This window comes from Drosophila tropicalis, unplaced genomic scaffold (assembly GCF_018151085.1).
Source record: "Drosophila tropicalis isolate 14030-0801.00 unplaced genomic scaffold, ASM1815108v1 contig_393, whole genome shotgun sequence".
Taxonomy (NCBI): domain Eukaryota; kingdom Metazoa; phylum Arthropoda; class Insecta; order Diptera; family Drosophilidae; genus Drosophila; species Drosophila tropicalis.
This window is the reverse complement of record NW_027172855.1, coordinates 3,692,697-3,705,627: the sequence shown is the minus strand read 5'-3', so window position 1 is coordinate 3,705,627 and position 12,931 is coordinate 3,692,697. Positions and strand designations below refer to the sequence as shown.

At 32.0% G+C, this 12,931-nt stretch overlaps 1 pseudogene; it reads right to left on the bottom strand.

The window, feature by feature from the left end:
• Positions 1-2,141: 2,141 nt before the first annotated feature.
• LOC137572994 (glucoside xylosyltransferase 2 pseudogene) lies at positions 2,142-2,773 on the bottom strand (annotated as a pseudogene).
• Between the last annotated feature and the right edge of the window lie 10,158 nt (positions 2,774-12,931).

Genomic DNA, 12,931 nt, shown 5'->3' with positions numbered 1-12,931 from the left:
GAAACTTCATTCAGTGCCTAGTAGCATTTCTTTTTTGTACTTTAAATATTTCATTAGCCTCGCATAACATGACCACTGACTTCCTTTTAGACTCTAAATTCTTGATTACCTCCTGGCAGGACCTTTAACCAAAATCTTTTTAAGACTTACTAATCTGGTGACATTTTTTATGGGTTTTATTTTTAGTTTATTAAGAGTTAAAGTTGAATACAATTTTTTAATAAAATCATAAGTTTTGTTCAGTATCAAAGCAAATATTCATTGAAATTTTTAATTTGTTTTCAATTAATTTAATTTATTTTTTGAGTCGATCTCAATTTTGTTTTATTCATCAATTTTCAAACATTTTTTATTTTGATTTGCTCCAAAAAGAAAAAAAGAGATCAATAGGGCGTTGATACCTATTCCTAATCGGTAGAGTAACCTTAGTAATACATAGGACACACGTTAGTCTACCTGCTAATTACTTTACCAAGTAATAACTCAAAAATATTTATTCCATTAAAAATGTGAAAACCAATTAAAGTTTTTGCATTTAAATTACTTGATTGAGGTATCTAAAATCAGTTTTTGTTACTCATTAATTTATCCATTCAGCTGTAGAAACCATAAAATCGAATGGATATATTCCTTGTCTAATGGTTTGTATATATCTAGGTGTAAAATATTTTAATTTTATATTGTTTTGCAATATGTGCAAGTTTACTTCTACCTCAACAGCTCCAAGTGAATGCCATCAACCTTTGAAATGCTTTTGTGGGTCCAGGATCCCACTCCAAACATAAAATTCAAATGCTCGTTTGTATGCATTATCGTATCGAGTATATATGCATGTTTATATGTACATATATAGTATATAGAAAATTATGCTATACGCTTCTTGCCCAGCGGGTGAGTTGGCTTCAACAAAGTGAAAATGCATTCTATGGACATTCAAGTGAATTTTTCCCTCATATTAATAAATTAAGCAGCATCCCCAAGTGTTTACATTGAAATGCTTCCAGACCACACGTGTAAATGGTCTTTGAAGTTTTTCTGCTTTATGATGGATATCTATGTATGTATAGTATATACAATAAAAAGGTCAAATCATATTTATGCATGAGTCTTAGGCAAAAGAAACAAAAAAAAGTTAACATTTGCTTGCGTAAGTCCTTTCTAATTAACTTTATGGATTGCCTCACAAAAACTTTGACAGTTGTACCCATAAGCGGCCTCATATCCATGTATCTATACCTACTTATAAAACATATGTATGTACATATGTGGGCAGAACATTCGGCTCCAGAGATTAGAAGTATCACGTTTTAGCTGGACACGCCGCTGGGCTAAAAAAATTGTTCCTGCCCCCCACTCTTCAAAAAAAAAAGCCAAATGAAAAAAATAAACATTGTAAAGCTTTTATCAGTCCACATTATCATTAGCGTGGTCGCCGGCAATGTCTCCATAAAACCAGAAAATTCGTCCATTTGTTTGTCTGTCTGTTTGTACGTTTTTGTCTAACAATAAGAATACGTTTTTACGGATTTCCTGCATACGCAATTGTCTATTCCACAACTCTGACCATGACATTTTGCTATCAAATAGCTAAAACCAAAAAAAAAAAAAAAAAATGTTTCGGTTAGGCAAGCATTTTTAAAGGGTAACATTTTATGTTTTGTAGAACTGCGAATTTTATATGCTCTTCACCTTTAACCTTGCCAAAATATACAAATGAAAATGTTTTTGATGAGCTTCAGTGGGTCTAGCCTGGTTCTCAGACTTAAGTCTTTCTCCTCATAGTTCTAGGGAATTCCAAACAAAGTTTGAAGACATCAGCAACCTCTCTCCTAATGCTTCCACACTGAAACTTACATACATTGATTTTTATATACTTTATATACTTTATTATATGTACAAGTTTTGTTAAAAGTTTAAAACAAATTTGTATAATCGCTAATAATTGATCTTAGTATTTCTATACCTTAAGTATATAGATTTCTTATCAAAATTAATTCCCAAATCAAGCTAGCCATATTTGTTCAGTGTCTTAATACTTAATGAATATAAGTTGTTTTTGATTGATTAATTTTGATTAGACATTTAGCAGATTCAGATAAATATTGATTCCTTTGCTTATGTTACACAATCATGTGAGTACATTATTTCTCAACAGGTTTAGGTTCAGATTTAGATTCAGACAAATCGTCAAACAGAATGCTTGGTATTTTTAAAACGTCACTTGAGATCTTTTCACAACTGGAATTGGTAACTGATTGTTGATTAAGTGCTTTGCGTAGTGGTAACAGAAAGTTTTTGTACGGATTTGACCCAAGCGGCTAGTTTTCAATAATCTCATAAACGGTTTTGAAAAGAGGTTGATTATCTTTGTGAAAACATTCTCTGTTACCATGCATAAACTTAATACCTAAGCGAGAAGTGTTACAAGCAGTCATGTCCATGCAGTGATCTGATCGGTAGTTATATTCGCAAGATATCACATGTAGCCTATCAGGATGGTAGTAAAAAAGTATATTTATGATATCCTGATCTCCCCACGGAATAACTGATTTGTATTCTTTGTGGATAGGCAGTATTCGCTTTTCTCAGTTAAAATCACGCATTCGTGTGAGATTCATTAGCATCACCCCGGAATTTAAACCCAGTTTAGCATAAAATGGATGAAGTGCAAAACGTTTATACCAGCCAGACTCTTCTGGAGCCACGGCAGTCATTTGAGTTTCATTGAATTTCTTAAAGAATGTCCATATATTAGAGATCGGTGACAAAAACAGAACATCCGAATCGATATATAGCAAGGAATCCACATTTGTTAGCAAGGACGGTAAGAAAAGACGTTGAGCAGCACAGGGTTTAAATAGATTTATCCATTCAACTTCTTTTTCATTTAGAAACTTCAACTGCAAAAGTTCAAAATCAAATGAGTACGGTAGCAGATCCTACCAGTCCGTCAGCTTCTCTCGGACTTCATCCGATTTCTCAGTAAATATAAGATATTTAAGACATTCTTCATTTGTATTGAATAGAAGAGCCGATTTAATCATAACTAGAGTTTCCTGCAATCGTGCTCCGCACGAGACCACTACAATATGAAGAGGGACCTTTCCGTTTTGCATTTGATGATCTGTGCCATAATCAGATCCCCAGGATGCGCTTTGAAGTGAAATGTATAGAACAGTGGCGAAGGCAGCTATGCCCAGAAAGTACAGCCTGGATAAAGGAAATTATGATTAGGCCCCTGCATTATAGAGCCGTCATGACTTTAATATGAAAACCAACTAGATTAAATAAAAATGTATTCATCAGACCTGCTGACATCTGAGCATTTCTACAGAAAGGTCAACCACTGGCATTAAAAATCAAAGTCCATGATACATACGTGACAAATTTATACAAATAAAATATTAATCAAATCTCTATACCCTTTTAGATCTTGGTTTATGTATCAAAATAAACACTTAAACTCCCTTAACTTGCAAAACAAACTTTAACAAACATTTACTAAGAAGGATATTATTTAATGTTAAACTATCTACAATTAATACTTAATACACATCAAATTTAAAGCAAAAACCCTTCAACTTTCTGAAAATTTCATAAATTTTCTCTTAGCCCCATATTAAAGTGGGATACTTTATAGATATACCAAATGTATTAGCTTTAGTTAAAAGAAATTATCCACCAAGTTGTGTATTTGGCGTTATATGCTTGAACTAAAAACAAAAAGTACATTTTATTCTGGGAAAAACCATTTTGGGTCAAGTCCATTTCCACCATTCACTTTTTGTTTAAGTTATTAAAGTGAATTTTACAATTAACATTTGTTTTTTTTTTCAGACAAAATGTGATCTAAATATTTTGTGGCATTTTTCTCGCTCGATTTCAGTTTATCTATCTATATCTAATGTTATTACAATCATTATGACTCTGTATAAAATTATCGTTTCGGGCTTGACTCATATAATCTCGATGTTTGGTCATGGAAATGCCGTGAAATTTCATAAAAATATTGTGTAATACCAATTAGATAACGGGGTTAATACCCAAAAGAATTAATAAGCTTTAGTATATAATGGTATATGAGGATTTATATTAGGTTTTTGGGGGCTTTGACAGCTGCCAAAGGTGCAGCTAATTGAAAATAATCTTCACGCTGATTAGTATAATATAGTAGGTCTCCCTACTATCATATGATAAGATGATAAGTGAGCGATAATTGTGCGTAATTGATGATTGATAAACAGATAAAATCCAATCTAAATACAAACATATATACATACATATACACCATAAAGGTCCCCAAAAAAACCAAAAATGTTGCCCTCTTGTAGCTACTTTTTTATGTGTGTTGCTGTTCAGCCCCTGCCACGTGTTGCGTATTGCTTATACGCCATGTGGTACGAGGTGATGGTAGAACCACAGTGATGACTGCGCAAAATCTGCCACTATAAGCATCGTGTAGGCGTTCGGCTGAAATCATCGTGTCACCAGTCGGCATTAGGTTGCCTACTGCCCGTTGAAATCTTTTGAATCCTCGTCAAAATGTTGATACGAACTGAAAGTTCGCGTTTGTATAAATCCCGTGCGCCTTTAGCTGCCGATTCCACTTACGTTTTTGTTTCAAAGCGGTGAACTTCAACCAGCAGCAGCAGCAGCAACAACTTCAAATCCAACGGTGATTTTTCCAAAAAATTATATATATATTTTTCAAAATTTATTTAAACTCTTTTTCCAAAAATAACTTGGTGTTAAACAAGGTTTTTGTAAAATCCATTTAATTCTGTGTAATTTTCAGTGATTAATTAACAATATTTTGAACAATTTGTGCAATCCAAAAAAGAACTCTTAATATTTTCCATTCTTTGTGCTTCTGTAAAGAAAGGTGAGTTGGGCAATTACTTTTGAAAATTTAGTTAAAAAACTGCATATTATAAAAATTATTTAGCTTTTCTACTTTTCGTTTAACAAAAGTCCGAAAAATGTTTTAGATTGAAACATGAAATGCAATCTATTATCTGACAGGTGTGATTAGTGTAAAACCCATATCAGTTAATAAGCTCAAAGAGTTCAATTTACTTAAATATGTTAGACATATGTATCATATTTATAACTTATATGATTTGTGGACTAATATTTTTTAGCAGGCGCTTTCTTAAAAGTCCTGAGATCCAATTGGTTCTAATATGTTTAGATTTCATTCGATTTGAAATGAATGCTTTATAATTCTGTTGATGTAAGGAACACACACCTTATCCTTTTCGGGTTCCAAAATTTTTAAATAATGGATAGTTTTTTCAGGAATAATACAAGGTGTAAGAAGAAAAAAAGTTCATATTTGAAATAATCCCTTTTTATTTTATTCAAAAATGTAGTTTACATAAACCTTTTCACGTGTCTAAATAAATTGTTTGCTGCTCTAGTAAAGAATATTTCTTATTATTTACATTTATATTCTAAATAAAAAATAAAACATTTCTATTTTTAGTTAAATTTTATTGCTTTTTGTATATTATTTTTATGAGATTACAAGTAAATTTTGCTTGCCAACTTAGGATTGCAAAATAATATAAATTAATTCACAATGGATTCATAAGATTTATCTCCTTTAGTGTTTAAAGATTCTTGATTGATTGATTATTAATTTAAGCACTCAATCAATTTGTTTCGTTTTGTTATAAATATTAAGAAATATATTATTTAAAGACATTAAGAATAAGATGCAGAATTCTTTGTCTTCTTTATATATTTTTTTGCTATATTTCTGAATATTAGGAGTTTGAATATTTTTAGATTTAGTGTAGAGGTTTTTAAAGTCTTAAGCTATTAATGTGAAAGATTAATTCTTAGTGCAATAATTGAAAGGACTTTTAAGAAGTTTTGGGAAAAAAACGGGATTTGAAAAATTTGCATGCCCTTTTGCGAGACTTTTCGATCCCTAGTTAATAATATTTTAAAATTTGTTAGTCTTAAGGACAATTAAGACAAAAGAAAACAAATGTTCTGTTTCCTTTTGCTGAAATATTTTAAATAAATCAAACAAATTTTAATATTTAACCGTATTAATAATTTTAAAATTATTAATATAAACGTCTTTGTTATGTGTTTACACTGAAAAAACCGTCTAGACGACATATTTGGTGGTTTTACTTCATATTTACCTTCATTATGTGGGCACAGATTGCCACAGAATGGCAATCTGTATTGAATGTTTTCCTTATACGACTTAATGAAGTCTCTGGCCGCTTAAAATCCCATATATTTATAATTCCCCCAAATGCCATACACAACCTTTTCTTTCATATTTCTTGTTCTTGTTGCTGTTTTTAGAGGAAATTGCTTCATAACTGGTCCTAAGCCATAAAATCAACAGTGAACCAAATCAGCGAACATCAGCCATTGTGCTCCTTGTCATCGTTCTCGAATGGACGATGTTTGTGCGTGTGCGTGTGTGTGTGTGTGTGTGTGTGTGTGTGTATGTGCTTAGCTTTAGCTTAGCCTAGGCCAGGACATTTGTTGCTTCGCCTTGTCCTTTGGCTTGGCCTCTTTCTTGGCCAGAGTGACCTTTTTTTCGCTTAGTATCTATTAGAGAATCTTAATTTTATTTTATGATGTCAAATTGAAGTTGAAGTTTGGTTAGTTTCTCTACCTTTTGCCTCTGCTGCACCAAGTAAATAAACCTATAGGATTTACACAATGATTTCCAGCTTTATGTTGGCCCTAAAATAATCTTGCAATATTGGTATATACATGGTAAATATTTGATTTTTAATAGTTTTAATATGAAATATTTCATTTTGGCTCTCATATCCATGGCCATTAATATTTCATGAGTTCAAGCTTTAACTTTAATAAAACAAAGTGAAGCTCCTTGAGTCCTTGGGGAGGAATAATTAGTTATTTCACTGCTCAGTGGTTCGCATGAATCAATTCCTGTTCTTGGAACTTTAAATCAACAACACGAAGTGTACACTGGGCAATTGGGCCAATTTCAATTGCCAGAGCAGTTTAGACGTTTGTTTGACCAAAGAGGCATGAAAATTTGTCTTCTTGGGCCCCTCAATAATAGAGAATTTTTTTTTTAATTATTAATCTTCAGTTAATATATGTATATATGTGTAATTAAATATTTATTAACAAAATTTAAGGTATAGGGTCTATTAAAATTTTCTAGCTACATTTGAGTTAATTAAAGCGGGGGGGAAAACATAAAAATGCATTTATGTGAGGCATAGCGCAAAATCCGCTTAGTAAGAGTAACTGGTTAAGTGCTGGTGAGGAAAAAGTGGAAAAGAGTCTCTGAAAACAGAAAAATTAATTTAATCTTAGTTTTTTTTTCCGCCTGTCCCCCATGTGTGTATAGGGTGTCCTTAAACTGAGGTATTTACAAAAGTAATTAAAGAACACCAAAAGTTTAATTGATTCAAGGATCAACTCATCCGTTTGTTATTTTTTCACACATGTAAAAATCAATAACAAAAAAAAGGAACCATCCATTTATGGTAATGTGAAATTTTAAGCTCTAAGTTATTCATTCGGAATATAAAAAAAGAGGAAGAGATTAAAATTCAGTTCAGAAATTCATCTAGTCTAAAAAGATTAATAGTTTTGTAACTTTATTGGATTGATGGATAAACCTTGAAGACTTTTTGATTAATTTTGGAAATGATAAAGTGAATAATGTAAATGAATAGAAAAAACTTGACGAAATGTCAACCCCAAATTCGAGTTATTCCAATAACAATTCAATTTAATTGTTCAGAGAATTATTAATATATTATCTGTTTGGAAATATTATCGTAACTATAAATTTGGCAGCAACATGTACATAACTGACCGACCTATCATCGTTTTATGGGTTTCACCACATAAGAGTTGAATTTTTGATTATATGAGTTTATATATAATCAAAAATTATATCCACTTCTGTGTGATTTTATGCTTAGACTTATATTAGTGGGTCATCTCTCATTTTTATAATCCTTAGACATAGAAACGAATCACTTTATTTCTTTAACAGCAACTGGGCTCTTTCCATTGCTCTCGTATTTTACTTTTCCATGGCTTAGTGTTTTCTGGCACTAGGAAAATGTCTTAAATGGTGTTTTAACTCGTCAGAAGTCATAACGTACAAACGATTAACCATTTCTCATTCTTATTTGCTTTTAATCAAATACTTTGTATATTTCGATTTCTATTCATTCAATTCGATTCAGAATAACTGACTCGAATTTAGCTAAACAATTCAAAATGTTCAGAATAGAACTAGAATAGAATTTTTTTCAAAATAAATTCATAAAAAAAGACAATTGTTTTTTATTTTCAAATAATTTACTTAGTTTTGTTTTGAAGGAAACTCACCCTCTTTTTTTTACACACAAACAAATATCGGATTTTTTCCACTGTGGTAGAGCCAACGGCAACTTGGCCATTTATCGTTGCCTACTTATTCGGGCAAGCCCAAGGTGTGGGAACCTTTGCACAGGTGTTTTTTCTCTCCGCAGCTTTTCATGTTTCTGACCTCAAACAAAAAAAAAAAAAAAAAAATGGAAAAGCACAAAAAACTACTTCATTTAATGCTTTCGCTTCAGACTTGTTTTTTTAATGCCTCAGAATTGCGACAAATTGTTGAGGTTTTCCTTTTTTTTCCCTGCTTCTGTTTCTTGTAAATTTATATTCTTGTTTGCTTTAAATTTCCTAAGGGAAAACATAAAGAAAATCAAATAAAATGGTCAGTTGGATACTTTTTTTTCTTCATATTTTCTTTTTTTTTTTGGTTTTGCCTACGCAATTAATTCCATGTAAAAATGCCATAAAAGTTTACCTGAACATCAATTAAAAAATGTTTAGAGGAAAACTCTTAAGAATCCAAGGCTTCAACAGAAGCTTTGAAATGTGGCTAAAACGATGGGAAAAGTCGCTAAAACAAAAAGGGTATATTTTTTTCAAAATGAAACTACTCAAAGCACTCAAATGGATTAAGCATTTTAGGGATAAAATTGTTTTTAGTCCGACCACCCGCCCGGACCCGCATCTTTACCGTTGACTCTTCGGTTGCTTAGCTCTTTAGCTACGGACTTTTGCGTTTGTTCTACTAATTAAATTTGCATATTTTTATTAATTAAATTGTTTTTGGCAATGTTTACCCGCAAAAACTTGGTACGTCTCCGTTGACTGGCTTCTGCCCTCCTCGACAGCTTCGTTCTCGTGGTTGCAGTACTCGACACTTGGCATACATACATATGTATATGCATGTTAATCACCATAGAGCTCTAAATCCCAGAAAAATAACTGGGAGCAGGGAGTGAGAAAGTGGGATGTGGATTAAATACCATCTAAATACCTTCTATACCCTAGAAATTCGTCTTCGAATTGACTCAACTCTCCGTTTTCTACGTACAATTTGCATAGTCCTTAAAAAAGAGCCATAAACTGAATACAATAAACTGAATACAAGGAAAACATTGCCATCATCTCATCTAGTTTAATATACCCATCCACAAGGGTATCAAAAATTAACATACCCCTAGCCAAATTTAACCAAAAGTAAACAGAAAGGCAATTGGTGTAATTTTGTTTGGTTTTTTATGCCTGCCACGCTTGAGTTCTGGCCACGGGATCCTCTTTGGTCTGCTCATTTCTTTGTTTATTAGGCTTTTAATAATTTTTTATTTTGTTCAAAATTATTGTGTCTCGCATTGTATTTCAAGAGCAATTCTAATTGGGCACGACTTTCGGACCAAAACAGTTTATGTTCAATTAGTTAAGTTTATGCATTTTGTAAATGGACAACAAACAAAAAAGAAAAAGTTTTGCAGAGTACAAAATTTCATCATATTCTATTTCATCTGCAGGCAAAGTAAAATTTGCATATAAAACCAGAATGCATATTTATTTAGAGAGTTAGAAAGTATATAACAATAATTAGTTTTGCAAAAATTTGAGCTATAAATAATATATATACTTTTAAAAACAAAATATGGAAATACGTCACTCTAACTATCCCGTCAGTACAAGGATTAATAAATGTTAAGGACCCTGCGCTTTAAGGGTTTTTGTGTTTGTTTGAAATTTTAACCGATTTCTGAAAGTGGTATATCATATTAATGCTTTCAAATTTAATTTTGAAATGGAATCTTATTTATGCTAATAACTAATAAATATCTTTAGAATAAAATGAAAATTTTCAAATTGCTAAGTATTACAATAAACCATAATTTCATGATACTCTAATTTAGTCAATTTTTGAAGTTTTGGAAATTTTCAAGTTAGACTAATTTCTTTCAATCTGCATTAAAATTTCGAGATCTACATTTTTTTTGCCAATGTTGGCAAAATAATTGATGATTTCTTTTTAAAAAATGTGATCGAAATTATTATTTTTTAAATATTTAAATGTTTAATGCCGTATATTCTAACTTTGTTAATTCTTATTTAGCTTTATTTGGCAAGAAGTAAGTCCATTTAAGTATGAATTTTTCTATTTGTCAAACAATCTGCTCAGATCTTTGGCTATAATGATAATATATTTTGGCTTTCAGGTGAACTGCAAAGGCCAGCCAATAGATGTATTAGTTTTTGAATGTACTTTTTTATAAGTTATAGAAGAAGATGCTTCTTCTTTACTTCAAAAAACAATCAAATATCGACAACTTTCTGGCAACTAAACTGAGAATTAGAAGAAGGCAGCTTAACTAGAAAGAAGGAGGTTCTTGGCCCAGGTTTCAGAGTAGCTATAGACCAGCCCATAATACGATTTTGAGCTGGCCACATTCAATTCGATTTCACGTCTAAACCACTTGAGCTTCCACATCAGCGATTGAGTCTTTCTCATCAAAATCAATCGAAAATATTCCCTGTAAAGAGAGAGTAATATATTTGAATTTGAACTCCCCAAAGGATGATATCAACAACAACAATAACAACTAAGTTGTTAAGCCAGAAACGAAAGGGTTTTTTGTAATAAATAAAAATATATAAGGTTTTAGGGAAATTATTGTGTTTATATGAGCCTTTTGTTAATATGAAATTTTCAATTCTCATTTTTATTTGCTTTTCTTTCTTCTCCTTTTTTTTTTTTTTTTTTGTTTTTGTCTTGTTTGTTGTGTGCTCCGATTCTTGTTACCTTGAAAATATTTTCTTACTCATTCCATACAAATATTTATACGCATTTAAAAAGTATTTTATGTTGCATTTACCATAAGCATTTCTTGTCCGCCATTCGCCATCCGCCATCCGCCATGTAAGCTCTCTTGTGTAAGAAGATTCCATTCCATTCGTATACTCCTCCTGTGATAAGACATGCATTCGTCTCGTCGCGTCCCGCCTCATCTCCTGCGTCCTGTGTCGTCTCTGTCGTGGCTTGTATGTGCCCTTTCAGTTGGCGTTGCTTTTTATGTGAACTCCGCCTTGATGTTTACTTAAGCTTCCGCCTCTGCTTTTGGCTTGCCGCTCCTCAAATTGTTTATATGACAAAGTTTGCATTTTGTAATAAATTCGCTTTAAAAAATATTTGAACATTTATGGCCGGCATTTAAATTAAATACTCGCCCTTATGCGGGCAATTTATGGAAAGAGAGAGAGAGAGAGAGAGAAAGAAAGTAAGCGGGGTGTGGTTGGGGAAAGTGGCAGAACCAGCAGAACTCTTTGTAATAAGCAGCAAACGAATAAAATATCATTCAAAATGGTCCAAAAAGCAATTTTCTCCACATATGAATATAATATTTGTTCTCCTTCTTTAAGATTAATAAACAATGAGCTCATTAACAAATTGTATTTCAGAAAGGAAGACACTCGTATATAGGTCCTTGTGTGGTCTTCTCTTTACTTTAAGGATCGATTAGGTATAATATGTGTCTAGAAGAATAAAAATGAATCTCATACTAGATAATTATATCAGGCAACTGCCTTCAACTGTTTTCCAGTAAAATTTTTATAAGTTCTCCAAAACTTTTTAGTGCTTTTTGGTAATTTTCCATTGGAATAGAACCTTCTATGCCGAAGCAAAGAGAGATTTATTTCTAGATCTCATAAGTTTGTACAATAAATTCAACGATTAAAGAACTGAAAAAAAGTAGAAACATCGTTAATAACTCTTGATTTAAAATGAGCTTCATAATGAACTTTTCCTTCAGAGTTAGTAGTACGATCGATATTTAAGACGAGTTGGCAAAAGTTTTGAGACAACAAGTTTGTGTTTTTTTAATTTCTATTTGGGTATTTCAATTTGGCTTCATTTTAGTCCGTGTCGAATAAGGCAATTCTTTTTCAAATCGAACTATACTTTTTTTCAGTTAATAAACACTCAACTTGATTCATGATCTCCTTCAAAGCTTAGCTTACAATATATAGGCCAATATATGTTTGACTCAAATGCGTGAAGAGAACCTTGATTAATGTATCATGGCCTTTTTGATATGAATATCATAAGCATTCTTTGTGTAATATTCAAATGTGAAGCCAATTGCATGCATGAAACCTTTTATGAAGAAGTTTAAGAAACTTGGCAAATACTTTTCCACTTTGAAGTACTCTGCAAGTTAGAACGAGATGCTACTTAAAAAAGTTTTCACACGTCACAAAAACCACGTAACTCATACGCCAAAAAGCGAGCAACTGCGTCATTGGGCCAACACAAAAGTGGCAAAAATATTCAAATGGCAGTAAAGCCGGCAAAAAACTATGCTTTAGGGAGATGGTAATAAAAATACTAAAAATACAGAAAAGAAAACTTGTGGTAAACTTTTGCACTAAATGCTCCCCAAAATGTTTTGCACTCTTTTGTCATTGTGGAATTTATACAGCAAAGATAGAGAGAGAGAGAGAGATAGAGACAGAGAGGAAGAAAGAAAACTGTGGACCACATCTCATCTGCCAAGATGAATCCCAATCCGAATTGTCATGATGGCAATGCAGCATCAGTCATCTGGCTCAT